The sequence below is a fragment of the Molothrus ater genome, chromosome 3 (assembly GCF_012460135.2).
Source record: "Molothrus ater isolate BHLD 08-10-18 breed brown headed cowbird chromosome 3, BPBGC_Mater_1.1, whole genome shotgun sequence".
In the NCBI taxonomy this organism is placed as follows: domain Eukaryota; kingdom Metazoa; phylum Chordata; class Aves; order Passeriformes; family Icteridae; genus Molothrus; species Molothrus ater.
Genome location: NC_050480.2, coordinates 111,903,787 through 111,923,069, shown reverse-complemented (window position 1 = coordinate 111,923,069; position 19,283 = coordinate 111,903,787). Strand labels below are relative to the sequence as shown.

At 47.8% G+C, this 19,283-nt stretch overlaps 1 protein-coding gene across 8 annotated transcripts in view; it reads left to right on the top strand.

The window, feature by feature from the left end:
• EXTL3 (exostosin like glycosyltransferase 3) overlaps positions 1-19,283 on the top strand; it is a 147,212-nt gene that overhangs the window by 94,393 nt on the left and 33,536 nt on the right. Inside the window, exon 1 of one of the 8 annotated variants that reach the window (XM_036379658.2) lies at positions 9,473-9,579. The exons of 6 other annotated variants lie outside the window; for them this stretch is intronic. The gene's annotated coding sequence lies outside the window, so the exon portion shown is untranslated. Of the gene's footprint in view, positions 1-9,472; positions 9,580-14,982; positions 15,107-19,283 lie in introns of those variants that run through there. One more of the 8 variants, XM_036379652.1, reaches the window with a different exon arrangement.

Here is a 19,283-nt window from a genome sequence, read left to right as displayed (position 1 = left end):
AATCCCTGCACACAGCTCAGGGAGAAGTTGGGCTCTGAACATTTTTCTTCTTTAGCATCATTCTCTGGGCAGATTCTTGTCCCCAAAGTCTTTGTAATCAAGGTGTGAGGATTAGTCCATGGGTGCTGATCACAGCTCTGGTGGGGTGTGTGGTGCTCTGGGAGCCTTCCAACCTCACTGCAGAGGCTGGAATTGCTGCCAGCAGCACATTTCTCCTTCCCCAGTTTTCTTCTCACTCCTGTAAGGAAGCCAGAGGATGAGATGAGATTTTGTGCCCTGTGCTGAGCTCCTTCAGGCAAACTCAGGCTCTGGAGTATTGTCAGAATTGCTGCTGAGTTTGGGCTCCAGCAAAGGTGTCAGGAGTGAAGCAGAGGAGTCAGGGAGTGGCATTTCCTGGCACAGAGACACAAGGACACCACGGGGCAGTGGCATCCTGCACAAAGCTGCTCTGTCAGCCCAAGTTCTGGAGTGGAAGCAGCACGTGGATTGTGACTGGGAGCCACCAGAATCTGGCTGCTAAATCTGATTCCTGCTCTCAGGAAAACTTGGATGAGGTGTGATGGGCTGTGGTTCAGCACAAAGCACACGAGGTGCTCTCAAGGTCCCTTGTGGCCATGAACTCTGCTCCTCTGTGAAGAGATCACAGCTGCAGCTCCAATGACACACACACATGGCCAGTCCAAGCCCCTGCTTTGATTCCCTGTCAGAGGATTTCTGCAGGAGCACTGTGTCCTTGGGAGCCGTGCTTGGAGCATCTGCTCTGTGTATTCTTGGGCCGAGCTGCTTCCAGCAGGCTTAGCAACTGTGCCTGTGATTTCCTGCAGGAAATCCAACCATGCAGGGTGGTGTTCAGCTTATGGGACTGTGACTATCAAACCATCATGGCATTCTTAAGTTGCCTTCCTTATTACTTTTAAAAAAACCTGTTAGCTGTCTCCCCACCCCCAACCCCATATCTGTGCATCTATGGAGTTTTTCTTTCCTGCCTTGTTCAAGTGCAAGAGTAAATCCTTTTTGATTTATTCCAGAGCAGCCCTCGAGCTCAGCTCCTGTGAGAGCCTGCTGACTTGGAGTTCAAAAGATCTCACAGCTTTGAGGCCAGGCTGTGGTCTTCCATCTTGCCTCAAAGTTAAACTGAAAGAGAAAATTCCTTTTCTTCTTGAAAAGAAAATCACCATGCTGTGTAAGGGAATCAGACTTACCTGGAGCAGCAGAGAGTGCCAACATGCAGAATTCCAGGTTAAAAATCTGGTTGTTTAGCAAGGCTTTATTTTCAAGCACTGAGCACGTTGTTTAGGAAGTGTTTTATGGAGATAAATACTCCTTTAAAAGCAGTGCTGTTGCCTGGCTGGGATCCAGCCTGTGATCCTACATTAAAGCATTTTTTGGGTGTTTAAACCACTACATTACCACGGTGGCTAGAAATGGAAGTTCTTATCCCTGACTTCCTGCAGATCTGCAGGGTTAGATGACATTTTAGGAAGAAATTCTTTACTCTAAGAGTGCTGATGAAGTGAATGGAATTCTCAGAGAAACTGTGACTGCCTCTGGATTTCTGGGAGTGTCCAAGGCCAGGTTGGACAGGGTTTGGAGCAACCTGGGATTGTGGAAGGTGTCCCTGCCCATGGCAGGGGTGGAATGGGATGAGCTTTAAAGTCCTTTCCAGCTATAATCATTCCATGATTCAATGAGGTGCAGACATATCTGGCAAATATATATATGTGTTTGTATGATTTATATACATATATAGAACAAAACAAACCTGTAAGAACTATTTATATCCTATTTCACTTCTACAGGGCCCTGCTTAGTCCAGATTTATGCAGTTGTGGCTGCAGCTGTGAGCTTGGAAGTGCAGAGATAATGGATGGAAGACTTTTAATAACTGTAGGGACCCTGCTTTTAAAATCCAGCTCATCTGAGCAAGGTGACCTTGGCTCTGACTTGGAAATCCAGCCCTGCAGGGGAAGGAGATGCTGATCCACAGAGCAAAATCTTGGCCAGACAGCAGCAGAAGAGCAGCCCCAAAGCACAGGTTGGGCTGGTGGAGTTTTCAGCACTCTTGAAGTTGTCAGGCTTGCAGTTCAAGCTATGGGTGCTCTCCCAAATTTGAATTTACACCTGGCAGTGGTGTATCTCTGTTTTTACAAAGCTCCAGTCCTGGAGTGGAGAGAGAACCAGCTTTTTTACAGCAGCACAAAGGACTGGCAGCACAAGTGACAGCTCAGGGAGCCCTCAGAGGTGTGAGGGAAATCTCACATGGTGTTTTGCCAGCCTTTCTCAGCAGAACTCTTCCAGAAATCCTTTCCTTCAAAGTTTTTGGGTCTGTGAAGAGTGTGCATGGGAACACCTTGGTGTTTTATCCCCCCTTCCAGGAAAAAAATGTGCAGAAAGCTGAAAGTGCAGTGATTCTCTGGCATGTGTGGGTACAGTAAAGGCACAGAGCTCAGGTGACAGGAAAGGACAGGGAGCAGAGTGGCTCTTCTGCTGTTCTGTCCTGACCTTTCCTGTTCTTCCTTCAGCAGAGAAACGCCACATCCTGACCTTCTCCCGTGTTCTGAGCCAGCAATAAAGTAGGAATATGTTTTTTTTTCCCCCCAAATCTAATTTGAAACATGATGACTGGACCGTTCTTAAACAGCTTCCAACTTAACAATAAAGAAACTTCACAGAGTGCTTGGCAGGAGCCTCTGTACATAATTTAGATCATAATCAGATGCATTAACACATTTTATATGGATCTCATGGGGGCCAGGAAGATGAGATGTGCTGGGTAATTTCTTTCCAGATTTCTTTACCTGATTGTTTATTACTCTTGGGGACTTCATTTGTGGTCCAAATGTCACCATCAGAATCCTGCTGCTTCATGTGCCTGCATTCAGAGTAGCTGCTAGTGAGGCTTCCAGTTCCTTAATTTCTCTGTTCTCCTCAGTCTTTCCATCCAAGGGGAGGATGGGGAGGGAGAGAGGGAAGGGGAACAAAAGGAGGGACCCAAATCCTGCAAACTGCTGAGCTTCCCCTCTGCCTGGAGCTCCATGGGAGGGAAAGTGCTGAGAGTGCTCCTTGTTTCCCACTGAGTACAATCAGAAGCTGCTGCTGGAGAGCTGCATGGGGGAAACACTTCCTCTCCCTCCCTTTCCCTTTGAGATGTTCAACAGCAGCAGCTTTAATTTTATAAATCTCCTGAAAGCTTTTCCACTCTCAGGAAAGAGAAATGGTCGTGTGTCTCTTGCTTTTGCTTGATTGTTTTGCCATGAATCCAGCCATGCCCATCCTTGTGAAATCTCTCCTTTGACACAAAGATCTGTTGCTGCTTTGAAAAGGGATGTTTTGGATGTCTTTCTGCTCTGCTGGTTTGTGCTGTCCCCACAAAAGGCAGGCAGGGAAGTTCCCTGTCACTTCAACATCTCCTTTATGCATGCTGGAGTAAAAACCCTCCCCAGGTTGGTGGGATTTATTTGTTACTGAATGCCGTGGAGTGGTGTAAAAGTGGGATTTTTCAAATGCTCCCAGATGGGAGCACAGCTCAGGTTTGGGACATGAGGAGCTGCTCTGTTCACTCACTTGTCCACCAGTGGTGGCCTCAGCCAGCTGCCATTGATTCACAAGTTGGCAAAACCAGGAATGAAACCTCCAAGGCAAGTCAGATGTGGCCTGGCTGTTTGGGCAGGTGAGAAAGCTCAAGAATATGAAAATGGCTGGCTTACACCCCTGGATTTGGGCCAGAGAACACACCCAAAACAGGACCACAGCAGCCCATAACAAAAACACAGAGCTCCTTCTTCCCCTTTTATCAGTGCCTGATAATATGTACTGATAAAAAAAAACCACCCCAGGCCAGAGGAGAAGGATTTGTTTGCCTCTTTTTTATTTTTTCTCTTCAATAATTGTTTATCAACATCAGGTGATGATGCAACAGCATCCCAGATCAGCTGAGCTTGTAAAGTGGCTTTTACCACAGAGCATAATGATGATTGAGAAGTGAGTATCCTTAAAAATCAGAGTTGATGGGGCTGCTGAAGTTCCATTTTGTGTGCTGAGTGAATCCCTGTGTCTCACCCTGTGCCTCCAGTGCCTTGTGCTGTTGAAATGTCCACAGGGAGAGGGTGAAGAGCTGAGAGTTTGGGGCCTCTCTCACAAACTCCTGCCTTTCCCTGGGTTTTCCAGCTAAATGCTGAGAAATGGTGTTACTTGCAGGATATTCTCCCTCAAGATATAAAAGTTACGATTGTTTTGCTCTCCTGACAAACCCTTTAACCTCCATCTCATGATTGAAAATTGGCAGGAGAGCCTCAGAGCAGCCTGATGCAGGCTCTGAAGGGTTTGTGTGAGCAGGGCAGGCAGGAGAACACGAGAGGGAGAAAATATCCCCAGTCCCTTTGCTGTTTATAGCCATGTCACAGACATTTCCTTGCTGCCAGTGCCCAAGTTCCCAGCTGGAAATGATGAATTCTCCTTAAGTCAGTGGCACACACAGTTTGGACAAGCTTGATGGCTTCTGGGTCCAGCCAGCAGAGCTGCTGCTGAGCAGGAGGAATGAGAAATTCAGGTTCTGTTTAGCACAGGAATATACTCTGCTACTTTAAACTGACAGAGGGCAGAGTTAGGTTGGATTTTAGGAAGAAATTATTTACTCAGAAGGGGGGGAGGCCTGGCACAGGGTGCCCAGAGAAGCTGTGGCTGCTCCTGGATCCCTGGAAGTGTCCAAGGCCAGGCTGGATGGGGCTTGGAGCAACCTGGGATAGTGGAAGGTGCCCCTGCCTATGGCAGGGGGTGGCACTGGATGACTTTTAAGGTCCCTTCTAACCCAAACCTTTCTGTAATTCTGTGATTCTGTATGGGGAATACACAAGGAAGGGAATAGACATAAATAAGGCAGAATGGAAAGATGAAACGACTCTTCTGGTGGTTGGGAATGGGAACAAAGTGCATTTTTGTGTATCAGGCAGAAGGATGCTGCCTGTTGTCAACGTGTGTGGTTGCCCTCCTCTGGTTGGAAGCAGAAAAACCTCCCAAGACTGGAGACTTTTTTGGGGGCAGAACTGTTGAGTTTCTTCAGAGTGACTTTGAAAAGAGTCAGGATCATTTTAGATGCTGGGAGTTGATCAGTGCAAGGTCTCATCCTTCATCTGCAAAGCCACCCTGGGCAAGGGGTGACTTCTGAGCTGCTGCATGGGGACAGATGGTGCAGAGCCAAGGGATGCACCAAAGCCAGAACGTGTCACTAAGCACAGGACAGACTCTGCAGAGGTGGGTGCAGGGCTTGGAGAGGCTGCAGAGCACAGCTTGCTGTAAGATGTGGCTCTGAGGAATCTGTCACCAAGGCCTGGTGACCGCACAGCCCTGTCACACCTCAGAGCAGGCAGCTGACCCCTGCCTGCCGCTCTGCTCGGCGGAGCTGGCTTGAGTTACGCATCAGGCTGAGAATGATGTGACAGATTTCATTAGCAAATCATTTGCTGACCTTCAGTTTTATGAAAATAGTCTGAAAGTTGAGTTTATCAGCAGTTAGCTGTTCCAGCAGAGAAGCAGAGGCTTAGAGGATTTAAGGGAGCTGCATCCAGCACTGGTGATTTCCACTCGGCTGTGTTAGACCGTGTCCTTGAAGGATGCTGATACTAATCCAGGTAATCCTGGTCAGCAAAAAAACTGACTTGTGCTTTTTGGGATTTTTTTTTTTCCATCTGGATCAGGACCAGCAAAGTCAGGGAGATAGCTGTGTGCCTTGCTAGAGTGTCTTAAGGGTGAAGCCTTTGCTCTGCATTTGGAGCCATTCCAAAATGTGAATCCTAGGAACTATAGATTTTGTCTTCTATGGATTTTGGCAAGACAGTTGGAGCAGCTGAAAGGGAAATGAACCTGAGAGGAGCTTTTGACTTTGGTGAAACTCAATAGTTACTTTCCAGTAACAGAGAGGCATTAAAAGGCCAAACCTGGTGACATCTGCAATTCAGACAGCATCTAATCCATGCTTTTTTTTCCTTCCACTACAGCAACCAGGCAGGATCCAGGGTGGGATGTGCACACCTTTTCCCTGCATGTTGGATACATGGAAGGATCTGTGGAAATGATTGTGTAGTGGCTGAGCAGAGAGCTGGTCCTTAAAAGGCTGTCCCTTGAATGTCTTTTAATGCCAGCCCAACCCATTTAGTCTCACAGCGTTGCTCTCATGAATGTTTTATACCTCCTACAAGTATTAAGTCCTACAATACCACTAAAACACGTTGAATTTTAGTGTGAAAGTGGTGAAAATGTCTTAACTGAAGAGATGGATTCCTGTGTCCAGAGGTAAATGTTAAAGAGAGGGAAGCACAGTGTGCTGGGAGGCTCCTCTGCCACCAGCTCATACATCCAGTGAAAAACTCACTAAGAGTTATTTTTATTATCCATTACAGCTTTATCTAGTTCAGATGTCTGCAGGAAAGGCTTCCACCTTCTCTCTGTCATTTCTGTGAATTGTGAACAAACAAGTTTGGAAGGGATCTTTGGAAGTCCCTAATTCAATGTCCTGCTTGTGGCAGAGGTAGATGAGATTGCTCAAGGCTTTGTCCAGTTCAGGTTTGACTCTGCTGGGCTGGAGGGTCCACCAGCTCTGCAGGCTCCTCTTCCCATCATTGGTTTTCCTACTGAATATCCACACAGGAGGCTATTCAGTAACCTGAATAGCCACACAGGAGGCTACATCAGAAACCTTGCTGCTGTCAGGGTAATCAGCATCTGCCAAGGATGGTTTCAGAAGACAAATCAACGAGGTTCAGTTTGCCCACAGCACATCTCCTTACCCTTCATGGCCATGGGAATGGATTCCAGGAGGATTTGCTGCATTCATCCCTGCCCACAGGCTTCAGCTGGCAGCAAGGTGTTGCTGTCCTCTTTACTCCAGGTACAACCCCTCTGCAGGATGAGTTTGTGCTGTCAAAGTTAATGCTCAGAAAGTGAGTGCAGGTAACCTTGGCTTCCTCTTGGCTTGGCTGCTCGTGAGCTTTCATTGCCTTCTCTAATAAAACCTTCACAATTGCTTAGAGACACTTAAAAGTTGTTAATGTTTAAATAAAGGGATTAATTTCAGGCCTCCTGCTGCTAAACTTGTACATTGGAATTTTGAGGAAGTGCCTTTTCCCCGCGAGGTGTGAGCAAAGCCTTTGATCAGCTAAATGGGCTGGAGCTCGTGGTGAGGAGCCACTGAACTCCTCAGCATTGATCTGAGCTTGCCAGGCAATGGAAACTATTAAAATGGCTCCAGGAAGAGGAAATACACAAGGATTTTAGGGCATGGATATAGGCAGGTGCCTCAGGAACACCTGCCCCTTAAACCTGTTCCTGCTGTTGATTTTATTGATGATTGAATTGGTATTTTAACATTTCCATGCCTTTGTTTCCCCACCTATAAATGACTCGTGCCTTCCTTTTGGGTTATTGAGCTTGACACATATAAAAATTGTCAAGGTAGGGTGCCAAGAGCGCACAAACTATTTTATTTTTAGTGTCTTTTGAAATCTTGGACTTTTTGTTCTCCCTTTTATCTGTCTCTTTTTAATCACACCAAATGGAAATAAATTCAATCACAGCTGGTGCTGGAGAAGAATCATTAAGCCCATCCAGCTGGCTGTCTCGAGGCCAGAGTGGGATTGTTCCCTGTGCTGCATTTCCAAAGTATTTTATCTCCTTTAGCCCCGTGTTTGTGGAGTGATGAGCTCCTTTCACTTCTGTCTGCTCCCGTCATCGATCCAAACGGGAAGGGCTATTTTTAGGTGGCTGTAAGTAAATGGACATCAGGCACCGTGGAAAGGGGACTGGGTTATTTTTGGAAACCCATCAGCAGCCGTTCTGGCAGGTCCTGCTGTGGGATTTGTCTTCAGCTGGGCTGTCTCAGGTTGTGGTATCAGTTCCCAAGGTTGTGAACCTCATTTCTCGGATGTGATCTGCACTCTGAGTGTGGAATTAGCAGCTGCTGGAGATGGTGTTGATGGCATCAGTTCCTGGGATTTAATTCCCCCTAGGCCAGGTTGGATGGGGCCCTGAGCAACCTGATCTAGTGAGTGGCATCCCTGCTGGAAGGAGATGAGCCTTAAGGTCTTTTCCAACCCAAACCACTCTGGGATTCTGGGATTCTAAACCAGCGTGGATGGGAGGGATGCAGGGTGGTGGTTGAGCTGCAGATTTTGGGGCAGAAGATGAGGTTGGCTTAGGGGCAATGTGGGAAATGCACCTGGAGTGGAGCCAAGCCATGGAGATGATCTCACAGTCAGAGCCATTGATGAATGTGCAGACTTGGCATCTGCTGGTGGCCACAGGGCAGGTTTTGGGGTGCTCTTGGGAGTTTGGGCTTGTTCTGCTTCAGTGGATCGCAGAAGGGTGATGTTTCCTTGGTTTTGCTTAGTCCTTTTCATAATTTTGTCATTTGGAGACATGGTTTAGGGTGGGCTTGGCAGCCCTGGGTTGTGAGTTGGACTCAGTGATCTCAGAGGGCTTTTCCAGCCTTGATGATTCTGCGATTCCATCAGCATTTTGGGACAGCTGTGGCACAGTTTATGTGTGGAGCTGATGCTGCTTGGAGCCTCTGGGCTCTCCAGTCACTCAGCTGTGAATGTGCAAGTTGGAACCTGGGGGCAGTGGCCAAATCAACACCAGCACTGTGGGGAGCTCAGAAAGCCTGAGCTGAAAACCTCCTGTGGGGGCTTTAGCTGCGCGTTATCTTCTCTCTCTGCCTCAGCAAAGACCCAAATCTAATTTCAAAGGTCAGAACATGCTCTCACCTGGGTGTTCCCAGACTTTTATAGAGTGGTTGAAGGCCATTTCCTAAAATTAGCTGCTGCAGGGGAAAGCTGATACTGGCTCTGTATCAGACCCTTTCCAAAGCTCTGGATAATCATTTACTTGATTACTCCTATTGACACTCATGGGTAAAAGGTAGAAAAATGGAAGAAAACCAGAACCTGGTGCTGCTTCCTAACAGAGAAATACAACCATGTGGGTTTTGGGGCAGAATTCCTCTTCTTGGTTGTTTTTGGAGGTGTTTTTTTTTGTTTTCCTGAAGTTTTCCCAGGCAGGCCAGTGGCCTGCCTTTAGAATCAGATTTATTTTTGTTTTCCTCAAACTTCCTGGTGATCCAAACATGCTGGGGAGCTCTGGGAAGGGGAGCATGTGACTCTGAAGGAGGCTGAAATGGTAAAGCACACTCAGATCTGCTAAGCAACAGCATTGACACGTTTAAATAAATCTGCTGTTGACTAATATAGAGTGACATATTGAGAGCAATTAAAAATAAAAAATAAAAAGGAAACTAGGCACAAATTTGGGAAATGAGTGGAATGGGAACAGAACAAAGATGTTAGAGAGGACGCTGGATAAAAGAGAGGGAGGGCTGCTCCACAAAAGGAGTGTTCTGGAGAACCAGGGTGTCCATCAGGAAGGGGGAGACAATAGCAGAAGTGCAGATTTGTGCTGGAATTATCCTTGGCAGTAGGATCCTTGTATTTCTGCTTCCCTGCCAACTCTGCTGGCTGCCAGGATTGAAAAGATTTGTGCTGCCTGGTGCAGAGAGGAGCATGTGGTGGGATGTCAGGCAGCTTGGAGAAGGTAAGGTGGCTCTTCTTGTGCTCGTGGTGGCTTTGGGACTGTTGTTCCTTTGGATCTGCTGTGATTTGGGTGTGAGTCCTGTCATTCCACATCCCTGTGGATGTGTGTAATGCTGGAGAAGGGAGCAGGGACTAAATTAGGAGTGTTGGGTTTGAAAGGAAAGGAAATCCCTTAAAAATCACAGAATGGCTTGGATGGGAAGGAACCTCAGAGCTCATCCCATTCCAATCCCCTGCCATGGGCAGGGACACTTCCCACTATCCCAGGCTGCTCCAAGCCCTGTCCAGCCTGGCCTTGGACACTTCCAGGGATCCAGAGGCAGCCACAGCTGCTCTGGGCAACTTGCAGAACTCATCTGTGGAAGTTGCTGCTGCAGGAAGCTGTGAAACTGAGTGCTTGGTGTGTTTTCCCTTCCCCTTCCCCTTCCCCTTCCCCTTCCCCTTCCCTTCCCTTCCCTTCCCTTCCCTTCCCTTCCCTTCCCTTCCCTCCCCTTCCCTTCCCTTCCCCTTCCCCTTCCCTTCCCCTTTTTTCTTTAACAGCTCAGACTCTGTACTATTAAGAATGTATGTGATTGATTGCTTAAAAAAAAAAAAAAAGGTATTTTGGTGGACAGCTGTTATTCTTCAAGGGCTCCTACAATTCCTATTTGTTAATGGTTTGGGGGAAATTGTCCTGAATAAACTGTTCCATGCCCATGATTTATGGTTATTTTACACCAAAGAGGCTGGAAATGAGGAGTGAGGGGCTGAAGTGAACGGATCATTGGCCTGATCTAATACTGTTTTATTCCAATGTAACACAGCCATCCTAGTGCTTCCTTAATATTTTTTTTGGATTCTCTACAGAGGCCAAATTGAGTTGTGAATTTTGTGCCCATCTTAATGACTTTGTTCCAGGCTGATGCCTTCGTGTCCATCCTCGTGGCACCTTCACAGTGGAACTGTGTTTGCCAGCAGCTTTCCCACCTCTGGGAATGGCTTCCCTTTTCCATCAGGTGTTTCCTCTGGCCACCACCAGCAGCCTTTGTGCAGTGGGTGGCAATAGAAAACTCACACACTGTCCAGCCTGGGATGGTGTGAGGCTGAAAGGGAGAGAGCTCTGCTGTCCCTCAGGGAAATTTTGTGCAATCAGAACCAGCACTGAGATGAGAGTGAGATGGCACAGCTTGGGGCTGGCTCTTCTGTCCAAAATAACTACTGGGAATGGCCAGAAGAGGCGTTTGTGGATTGCTCATCCATTAGCACCTCTCACCATCTATTTTCCAAATGGTCCCTGAAGTGAGCTGGAACCAGTTCCGTGAGTTGGAACCAGTCTGATCTTTGGGATGATGGCTGGGAGACAGCAGCTTGTGTTGGAAGCAGTTCCTTCATCTGCATGAGCCTTGTGCTGGCACTGTGGCCCATTTTTTGAGCTGCTCTGAGGACATTTGGCCCCTCTTCCCTCCAACAATAGCTGCTGTGTGTTGGAGATTCCTGCCTGGAGGATTTGGGAGCCAACAGGAGCTCCAGCCTTCCCAGATGTGCCCTCTCTGCTGACATTTGGGTTCCCTCCACCCTGTGCTGTGGGCAGGCAGGGGGGACTGCATGGTGAGGGTTATTTGGGTGCTCTCTGGAGTGCAGGGTGTTCCCACAATATCCATGGTTCCTCTGGGATTTCCCCTCCTGGCCATGGAATCACATTTGTGATGTGAACTATTCAAAACCCTACCAACAAGCTCTGTCCTGAAAATCCTGCTGCCAGTCCAGGGGAGCTGTTAAACCACTAACTCTGCAAGAACTTGGCTGCTTTGAGGTGCTCAGTGACAGCAGCAGCCTCAGCACTCGTGGCTGAAGCATTTGGGCTTGCTGTGATTGCAGCAGACAGATTGTCTCAAAGCCACAAGGTATTAATTGGCTTTCATGTTCGATACCAGTTAATAAAAATTTCCTTTAAAAGACACATTGCTTAGCTTTAGATGCTCTTTAATGTTGTCAGAGGGTTCTAATAAAACAGGGCTTTGGCATCTGCTCTTACCTGTTAGTCTTCCAATAACTGTTGAATCCATCAGCTGTTTGCACTCAGGTTTGAGGGATGGAGCTCACCAAAGCAGTAACTCCGTATAAATGTTCTGGAAATAAGGAACTGAAAACTCTTTATGGGGTACTGGAGAACCCCATGGAAAACTGAAGGCATCAAACATTAAGAACTCAGCTTATTTGTGCTGCTGTTCCCAGAACTCACGGGGGCACGTTGACACCACAGATATTTTTCTCAAAATACCACGCTGAGCATTGCAGGGCCATTAGAAGCACTTGACTAAATAATCATTCCAGCTCCTTCTCCAGCTAAGAGGACACCATTAAATTCAGGAGAGCAGCTGGGAAGTGCATTTGGACCAGGCTTTAAGCTTGACAAGTTTTGGGTTTCAAAGGCATATTAAAAGTGCTCCCCCAGCTCACACAAGGAGCCATGCTTTGGTGCCTTGGCCTGGAAGGCAGCGTGGGAGCTAAGAAATCTATTAGTGAGCTTCAATTTACTCAGGAAAAATCCTTCCCTGAGGATTGCTCTTGTTCTCTGGAATTACAGGGTTTGGTTTTTTTGATAACATTTTTCTCCTTAATTTGTCCCTTTTGCACTTCCTTGGTGCGAGCAGGGAAAGCAGCAGCAAAACTCCAGCAGGAGAGAGGTCGAGGGTTCTTTTGGACCAGGAGATGTGTGGAGGGTGCAGAAGGAACAGTGAGGCTGCAGAGCTGTGAGAGAGGGAGGACAGGAAAGACCCAAATGGGTGGAAGTGGGATTTGGACAGCAGGGAAAAGCTGGTGAGAGAGGGGGGCAAAGAAAACCATCTCAGCAGCTGCATTTTGTGCGGCCACTCCTGTATCCTGCAGCTGTTCATTAGAAATTCTGTTTATGCCACAGGGAGTTTTGGAGTCTCTGAAGCTGACACAGTTTTAATAGACAAAGACATTTTGAGTGCAGCACATCTGCTCTGGGATGCTAAGGAAGAGGCTCCATGCAGTACTGCCATTGGTAGAAGCATTTCATCGTGCTTTTTTTAATTTTAAGACCTCTCTTTTATCCTAAAAAGTAAATTTTGAGGTCAAAAGAAGTGCTGTGTTTGCTCATTAAGTTTGCAGCCCTTAAACTGAGAGTCCTGCTGTATTCTTCCTAATATCCCTAAGTTCCCAGCCCTGGGAGCAGGCAGAATCACCTCTGACTTGGGACGATCCTAAAGCACTTCCCATCACAGAAGCACAAGCACAGGCCTGGGGGCAGGAGGGTGCTGCTCCAGAGCAGAGACCTTTGGCCAATGCTGCATTATTAAATATCTGATGAGTAGGTCTTAAATTGATCAATTGCTTTCTCTGCAGGCTCAATCTAACCCTCAGCTTAACTTTTATAACCCGTGGCTTTCCAAAGCCCATCTCATCTTGCTCGGTGATTGAATCCACCTTGTGCAGCTTTAAAGTTAATTCCTTCCTTCACCTCCAGCTCTGGTCAGGTTCCTTGGATCCCTCCTTGCCTGACCTCTCTCTTAGCCTTCCAATAAACAGAACAGTGTCGCTTTGCCCTTCCTAACTGCTGTTATTGCTACATCTGCCCTGCAGCATCTTCTGGATATTTTCTACCTTCCTGTCTCAGTAGGAGCAGTTTCCATGCTGGATGCACGTCTGAGTGGGGTTTGCCATCTCCCCTCCTGCCTTTTCCAAGTGTGTTGGACTTCTCCAGCCAGGAACAGCTTGAGAAGAGGTTTCTTTTTGTTGTATTTCTTGCTGATCTCTTGGAAGGGAAGCACTGAGCAGCAGTGACAAGGCAGAGCACAGCGTGTGTGGAATGATCCGTGATCCAGCATCCCAAATCCAAGCGGTGGCAGCGCTTTGTAGGAATTTAATTACCATGGGTTGTGGTGCTGCTTGTCTCCTATCATCCACTCTGCTGCTGGTTAATGATTTCATCAGGCACACACACAAACCTCATGTGCTGTGTTCTTTCTTCTTGGGGTGTTTTGAAGTTTTTGGCCATGTCCGCATCTGCATGTCCTGTGGAGTGGAGTGTCCTGCAGGGACCTTGGTTAGGTGTTATAGAATCCCAGAATGGTTTGGATGGGAAGGACCTTAAAGCTCATCTTGTTCCACTCCCTGCCATGGACAGGGACACCTTCCACTGTCCCAGGTTTGGATGGGAAGGACCTTAAAGCTTATCTTGTTCCACACCCTGCCATGGACAGGGACACCTTCCACTGTCCCCAGTTGCTCCAAGCCCTGGTTCAGCTTTGCTCAGGAAGGAGAAATGGAGATACACAGAGATGCTCCAAGGACTGGAGCCCCTCTGCTCTGGAGCCAGGCTGGGAGAGCTGGGGGGGTTCAGCTGGAGAAGAGAAGGATCCAGGGAGAGCTCAGAGCCCCTGCCAGAGCCTAAAGGGGCTCCAGGAGAGCTGGAGAGGGACTGGGGACAAGGGATGGAGGGACAGGACACAGGGAAATGGTTTCCCACTGCCAGAGGGCAGGGATAGATGGGATATTGGGAAGGAATTGTTCCCTGTGAGGGTGGGGAGGTCCTGTCAGAGGCTTCCCAGAGAAGCTGTGGCTGCCCCTGGATCCCTGGCAGTGTCCAAGGCCAGGCTGGACAGGGCTTGGATCAACCTGGGATAGTGGAAGGTGTCCCTGCCCATGCTAGGGGGTGGAGTGGGATGATCTTTCAGGTTCCTTCCCTCCCAAACCATTCTGTGATGAATTTCCAGCTTGCTTTGCAATAAACTGTGTGGGATAAAGCCCCACCTGCTCTATAAATATGGGTGATCCAACACTTCAGGTAATTTAATTTTTCTGATGTGATTGATCAGGCTGTCTGGAACAGAACAGCTCCCATTTAGGTGGTGATGAAGCATCTCCAGAAAGTGCAGAAGACCCTGATCTTGACATTGACCCCATGCAGCTAAGAGAGGAGGGAGCAGCTGGAGCTGGGCACAGCAGCAGGGATAACATGGGAGCAGGTGAAGGAGCTGTTTCAGGGAGGGAAGGTACATTTGGAGCTGGTTAATTTGGCCATGTGGCACTGATGAATGTCACTGAACCTTGCTCAGATGTAGCAGCCAAGGCTCCCAGGTTTCTCTTGGCTTTCCCTGGATGTGAACTTCCCGCTGTCCCTGGGTTGTGAGGACTCAGTGCTGAGCTGCCTCCTTGCCCCCTGAGGTGCACAAGAAACCATCTGTGTGGTTTCATGTTTGTTAGAGGCCTCTCAGTGGAGGTGCTGAGTCTCCAGAACTTTATTCCCTGTATGCAGGAAAGGGGCAAACTTCCATAAACCCCACACAGATGGATTATTTCCCATAGAGACCCACCCTGCTGAGTGAGATGCTGTTAAACTCTCTGTGTGTTTCTGTGCTTTTCAAGCAGTATTTCCTTTTCCTTATCACTTCCCCAGGACAATGAAACTTTTAAATTTGTGCTTAATGATGACCTGAAGCTTCTGTCGGAGAGCAGGAGCCTGAACCTGCCACGTGGTTATTTCCAGCTGTGGGAGCAGCAACGAGGGTGTTTCAGGGGAGGTGAGAGAGTTTTGTGGTTTTGCCTTGGGGAAAATAACGTGCCTGAGCAATCTAGGGCTGGAAACCACAAAGAATACCAAGGATTTGAGCTGTCTCATGGAGTCAGGGTTTGGGAAACCAGTCCTCTCTTCCTGCCTGGAGTTGACCTCCTCCTCATGCTTCTTTCATGTGACAGGGAGCGCCCGGCTCTTGGCTGTGGTTTAACCTCAGGAGAGTTCTTGTTCATTAATTACTTCAAGGTAAAAGCAGAGAGAGGCTTTGCTTCCTCCCACACCTAATTTATCCCTTTTAGAAGCAAGTAAAAGCTTGTGCCACTGCATCCTGGAGCATCCTTGGTTTGCTTCCCACGTCCCAAAATATCTCCAGCACTTTGTCAGTGGGAATGTGGTGAGCACTGCAACATCAGCCAGGATGGTTTTAGGGATTTTCCAGCTTTCTTGGAAAACTCTGCCCTCTGGTCCCTTGCTCTGAGCTTTGGAGAGGAGAGGGGTGAATTCTGCATCCAGGATTTTCTGCCACTCCATCCCACAGGACACAGAAGGATTTGCTCCTATGCCGGATGTTCCTTTGAGCAGAGAAGTGCTTGTGCACAGCCTGGAAGAATAAATGAAACACTGTGACTGCTTTATTACCAGAAAACAACACTAAATAATAAATTTAAGAGCTAAAAGCTCTATATGTAAAGTAGATTTCACTATGCATTATGCAAAAAGCAGAAAGGCACTGGAGAAGGAATCCACTGGAAGAAGGCAGGCTGGGAAGATGGATGATCTTGCAGACAGGACGAGGAGATGTGGAGTGAATCCCAAGCTGGCTCAGCCTCTCAAGTGACCTTGGGCAAGTTGTTTCTCCACACCTCCATTACCTGCTCTCTAAAACCAGGATGTGGTTTTCCTGTCTCCAGGATTTCATCAGAATAAAGGAGTGTTTGTGAAGCGCTGGGCTGAGCTGGGCCGAGGCGCGGGGACAGCCTTTGGCAGAGGGCAGAGCTCAGGTATCTGTGAGCACCTGGGGGAGAGGTTTCTGTGTTTTCTCAGCACTTGGGGGAGAGGTTTCTGTGTTTTCTCAACACTGAGCCTCTCCTGGAGCACGCCCTTGTCCCAGTGCCCAGATGAGAACACAAAGCTGAGAGCCAGACTCAGTTCTTCACTCATCTGCCTTGAAGAGTTTGAGGTCACCTTTGCTTTGTGGAGACAGAGATGGGGGCCTGGGGGTGTCTGATTTCCTCTGGGTGCTGGAGAGAGGTGGTGTTGGAGCTGGGGGAAGGCCCAGGACATCTTAACTCCAGGTTTCCCCTCACATTTCTGAATTGCTTCCCCTTGGGAGCCTGGACACTGAGCCATGCAATCATTTAGGTGGGAAGGGACCTCGGGATGTCTCTGAACGTGGGCATTGTCCAGTGAGTTTTGGATATCTGTTAGTCTCAAATCCTCCTTCAAATCCTATTTAAAGCTCTTTCCCTGAGCCCTCCTAACTCCTGCAGGATGATCCTTTTCTCCCTTTGAAACAGCTGAACCCTGTCTGTTGCCACCAGACCTGGTGTGGTGTAAACCAATCCATGATCCAAAGCCCCAAAATTCCACCTGCTTGGAGCCAGGTGTTGATCTGTTGGCTCTTCCTGCTTTTCCCTTCATCATTCCCTGCAGCTGGGAGGAGAGAGGAGAGCATCACTTGTGTGCTGTGGTGGCAGGAGTGCCCTTCTTCCTCAAGAACTTGATGTGGGAAACTCAGAATTCCTCAAATGTCACTTCTAAAGCCCCTGCCTTCTTCAGCACCTCTGGTTTCCCACTTTTTCAGGATGAGCACATGGAGGGGCTCTTGGAGCATTTTTCCAGGATCCCTTTACCCCACACATGCCCATGTGGATGAGGAGCAGGGCCGGGAGCAGGTTTGGCTTTGCGTGGAGCTGCAAACGTGCAGAATGTTCCTTGCTTTGGATAAAACTCCCTGAAGGCAGGGCTGCAGTTTATCCCTGGAATTTCCAGATTACAGAACCTTTTACCTGTGCATATAACAGCATTGATCTGAGCCTGGGGGAATTGCTCTGTACCTGTGAGCTCTGGAGATGGTACAAATCCCTCAGGATGATCCCTAAGACTGCTGCTTGCAATCTCAGAGTGAATTTTCCATCTGCTCCTTTGATGGATCTGCTCCCAACCAACTGTACCTTAAAGCACACACCTGATAGATTTATTCTCCTTGTTCAACTGCTCCTGTTCCCAAAGTGATTGGGAGATTTGGGATGTAATCCTTCCCTTTGAGAGCATTAGGAGACAGAAAGCTATCATTGCTGAAGGGTTGTTTGGAGTTCATTTTCTTCCACTACGGCCTGTTCTGAAGGGTAGAATGTGCTGTATTTTTATTTTCTCTCTTTGATTTCATTCCTAATGCTGATGAAAGAGAGACTTGGCAATAGAAGGTGTCTCTCCAAGCCCAGATAAAGCATGGGAGCCACTTCCACACTCCCTGAGGTCCTTGTCTGTTTGCCAGGAGGGAGCTGGCGTGGCAGAGGTGGGTTTGTTCTCCGTGGAGAGCAGCAGAACTTTGTGGATGATAATACTGTAGACCCCTCATTTCTTAAGGAAAGGGACTCAGGATGAATATGGATGCACACAGAGAGTTTGGGAACTCTGATTTAGCAGGTGCAGGAGGATCCCTGTGGATTTTCCTCCCCACGGTGCAGTCATGTTCTGCCTCATGGTTGTGCATTGCTCTGCTGAGCTCTGAAGGACCCTAAGTTTAAATTTTCCAGGCTCTGTTCACAAATATGCTGAGAAAGGAGCAGCATTTCCCTGATTTTATAGCAAGATGGGTAACAGAAGTGTAAGCAGGGAGGAGTAGGTGTGCTCAAGTCTTTGAATATTTGCAGAGTAATGGCTCCACAAACACTCACAGATCAGACCAGCTGGGTTATTTCTAGAAATGCAAAAAGAGGGAGAACCTCAGGTAATTCCCATAACTCCACTGGCACAGGGAGTGCCTGCTGTGGAGCTGAGGAAAGCTGGGAATGCAGCCCAGGCTTTGACAATGTGCTCTGAGCAGCTGAGTTTGGTGGGAGGAGGAGCTGCAGTGTGCAGACCTGTGGTGCCTGAGAATTCAGTCAGGTTGGCATTTGGGAAGAGGCTCTGGTAATTATTGATCTTCTGATCCCCTAAGAGCTCTTCCTGCCTCTTTCTGTGTGTGTGTAATCAGCTCCATCAGGCAGCAACATTGTGCTATAACACCAACAAGAGTTTTCAGCGTGGAGTTTGGTGAGTTTAAAGAACTAAACAGTACTTGGGAGTGAGAGGGATGAGTTGGCTGGAAAGCTCAGCAGCTATCCTGCTTCTCCTCCTCCCAGATTTCTTTTTGGGAATGAAGGGAAATCAGCAGCCTTTTTCCCCAGGGCTGATAAACACAGCCCTGAAGTTTCTCTTGATAAAATCACAGATTGGGTTTTTACTTTGTCTTTTTTTTACAAGTCCTAAATGGCAACATGTGACAACCTCAGGCTCGATTGAGTTGATGAGGAATAAAGTCTTAATAGTGAAGAAGAGTCCAGGAGTGTGTTTAAAGTGCTCATTTTATCACCAGCACATATTTCATACTGACAGTCCATACTTTTAGCTAATCCCAAGCCACGTGTGGTGCATTTTAAATCCGTCCTCAGCCTGCTCTGGTCTTTCCCTTGTGGTGTTTTCCAGGAGAGCAATGGAGTCACATTGGCAACCTTAGACTTCTGAGCACACAGAAGTTTTTAATTCACAACCCATATTTTGAGGTGAGGAGGATGAATTTTGTTCTGTGTCAAGGAAGAGAAGGAGCAGAGGAGCCACTGTGGCAGAACAGCTGCTGAGGATCAGGCATGGGGTGATGGATTTGGCTTTTCCGAGACCCCAGTTGCCATTTTAGGGAGTCCAGTTTGCCATTTCATTACCAATTATGGTTTATAAAAAGCCAAAGTAGCCACAAAGGAATAAGGTTTTGATGCAGTCTTACCTTTGGGGCTCCAGTGCCCACATTTATGATTTCTGTGTTGCCTCAACACCCTGCAGCGTTTGACCCCACTTACCCCATGGCACCCCAAATAAAAAAACCCAGCAAAGCTTGTTTTCCCCTTGAAGTTAAGCTGATTTTTAGATTCTGGTGGTGTTCAAGTGAGTGTGTGCTTTGGCATTTCTCTCAGGAAAAGCATTAT